Genomic DNA, 3,269 nt, shown 5'->3' with positions numbered 1-3,269 from the left:
CCTACTCTTTTTACAGAGAGTCGTAGGCATGTGGGGACCGAATCTTTTTACATACGTTATTTACACAGAGGATGTTTTCAAACGAGAACCCTCGAAAGACTGGAATGACTAAAGGACGAGATATGCAAATCTCAGTTTGTACAAAGTGGAGATTCCAGGGCGAGGGAATCCACGAAAGCTCGTCCGGCACCACAGTCGGCCAGAAAGACAACACTTAATCCATTGTATAATATTCTATTTGTGGATGTGTGTAATGCTGATATCTGAACCTTTCAATCAGGGAATTATTAAAGTACTGCACTCTTATTTCTTTCTCTGATTCCCACATTTGCGAAATGTTTCTATTAGGTGGTTCCATAAAGTTGATGGGCTGGAAAGGATTTGATGAGATATCAACCTGATGGTGGAAATCTTCATAATTGGTACTGGAAGATATCGTCCTTGCCTTGTATTGGTTTGTGACAAACCATCTGGTGTGATCGCAGCGTCGGATTGCTTGCAAGAAAGAAAAATTATTTATGTGAGCAATGTCTTCGATAGTCTTGTATATTATACCATTCATGTGGGATCTTGGTTCACTAAAACCAGGAATTTTAAGCATGTGTAGTGTATACGGCTTAGTGACCAGGGCCGAGAGTCCATATATTTGCCACCACTCAATGAACCAATCCGGCGTGGGGTCTTCTCGTTCTAAGGCTTCTGCTGTCATACCTTCAAATAGGAATGAGGACTGTATAGAATAAAATAAGTTGGATGAGCAATTTTGGAGGTTCATAGTTGTAAAGAAGGATTCCTTTTGCCTGTCGGGGTTATAATTTTCCCGATGAATATGGTTATCAAACCTTCGAAGTGTGATGTGGCAACTTGTCATTCGATCATCATCCTCATCATCTCTTTCAAGAGTATAGTGTATACTGTCAATGTGTTCCAGATACTCTAAAGCTTCCACTGATTCTTGATTCATTTCATCTTGCATTGTTTCTGTCCATAGATAGGGAATATCTTCTCGGTGCCTAATCTCTTTGATCGGGTACCAATCTACATCATGGATAAGTACTCGAATTTCAAGCATATAACTTACCCAACCATTTGGTGTTTCTATTTCAACAGTGCTTTCTCTTCTCCTGATATAATTGCAATGTAAACTTAGTATTGAATGTTCAGACAGAAATTCCCTACTCAACATGTCTGCAAAATTGTTCTTATCACCCTTAACAAATTCAACATCAAAATTATACTAGCTAAGCTGCATAATCCATCTTACCATAGCAGCGTCCTAAAAATCACATTTGTGAATGGCAAATTTTAATGCCTGGCAGTCTGTTTTAACAGTGAATTTGGTGTAGATAACAAAGTCCCTGAATTTTTCTATTCCCAAACAAACTTCTCTAAGTTCTTTCTTCAGATATGACCAATTCAATTGATTTTTGGCCCATAATCTAGATGCATATTGACAGATTTCAATCTCACTTTTGTTGATGGGGTTCTTCTGGCACAAGACTGCTCCCCATCCTTCATAACTGGCATCTATCATAATGATTTTCTCCCATTCTTCTCTAATAGGGGAGAGAGGCTGAATATTTCTGACTTTCTCTTTTATTGCTCTGACTGCCTGTGTGCAGTCATCATTCCATGGAATTGGATCCTTCTGAAGCCTTTTATTTAATAGCTTTCTTTCTTGTGCACAATGCTTCAGAAACTTAGAAATATAATTCAAACTTCCCAAAAATCTTTGCAACTGTGTTTTATCCTTAATTTCATCAGGGAAGTGATCAACAAAATTCAAACTTCTTTGGATTACAGTATAGGATCCATACTGTATATTGTAACCCAAGAAATCTATCATTGGTCGGAACAACTTCATTTTGGATTCTGATAATACTATCCCATTTCTTTGATCCTCCGGAGAAAGATTTTCAAATGTTTAACATGGTCGGCAATATTATCAGAATGAATCAGTAAATCATCAATATACTTTTTCAGGAATTCCTCCATTCCTTCAAAAGTTTCATCCATTATTCTCTGGAAGGCTGAAGGAGCGTTGATTAGGCCGAATGGCATGATATTCCATTCATAATGCCCTTCAGGTACAGAGAATGTTGTCTTCCATTTGTCTTCCTCTTTGATCCCTACTTGCCAAAAACCAGATTTGAGATCAAATTTGGAGAATATTTTGGATTTTGATATCTGGGCAAGTATGGAGGATGGCTTGGGCAAAGGGTATGCATCATAATCCAAAATACTATTCAGAGGTTTGTAATTCACAACTAGCCTTGGCTTACCTCTGGTAATTTCAGCATGCTTATTAACATAAAATGCAAAACATGCTATGGGGCTCTTACTTTTCCTGATAAGCCCTTCCTTTAAGAGATCCTTTATTTCTTCTATGTAAAGCTTCATCTGTTCTTCATTCATTGCCACTGCTTTGGATCTCCTTAATTTTCCACTGAAATCTTTTTTGAGAGGAAGCTCTACTTCCTGTTTCTCAATATGCCAGAAAGCATTTGGGTCGTCTGAACAACACTCTTTGAATTTAGCAGTGAGATTTGCTATTTCAGAGGCATATTTTCCATTATCCAAATGTTCTTCTGTTTTTAATACTTCTCTTTTTACTTCCATTTTTGCCAGAAGATTTTCCATTCTCTCTAGTCTTTTAATCCTTATTGGAGAATTAGAATTAATAAATGGAAAAAAGACTTCCTTATTCTCAAGGCTGATAAAATATCCATACCTCTGGGTTTTTGTATCAAATTTTGCTCCATGCATGCTAAAATTCTGAAAAAATGGGGTCCCAAGGTACATTGCACAATCTAGTCCTGGGACAATGGGACAAACCAAATGAACTCCGAACTTTTCTGTAAGCAGAACATCTATTTCTACTTCATACTTAGTGGGGATATCACCACTTGCAGTAATCACTCTCGGACATGTTGTTGGCCTCCGATGATGCATAACAACTACAGTATCACTTACAATATTTAATCTGGAACCAGTATCCATAAGAACTTTCCAGAACTCATACTGGTTTCCAATCTTTACCTTCATTTTGACACAATACATGACATCTCTATTCATGCTATTGCATCCAAAATCTGTTCTTGCCTTTTCCTCTTCTTCTCCTTCTTCCCAGCTGTACTGCTGCTGAACTTGTCCTGAATGATAAGTCCAGTTTTCTGTTTTTCCTGAAACAGGGCCTTGTGATGAAGAGGCAGAGATGCCTGTGCATTCAATATCCTTAGACTTACTTCATTGTGTTTTTCAACACACAG

This window comes from Pinus tabuliformis, chromosome 5_2 (genome assembly GCF_031772625.1).
Source record: "Pinus tabuliformis cultivar Carrire ecotype Pingquan chromosome 5_2, CPIR1, whole genome shotgun sequence".
Taxonomy (NCBI): Eukaryota; Viridiplantae; Streptophyta; class Pinopsida; order Pinales; family Pinaceae; genus Pinus; species Pinus tabuliformis.
This window is presented reverse-complemented; position numbering follows the sequence as displayed.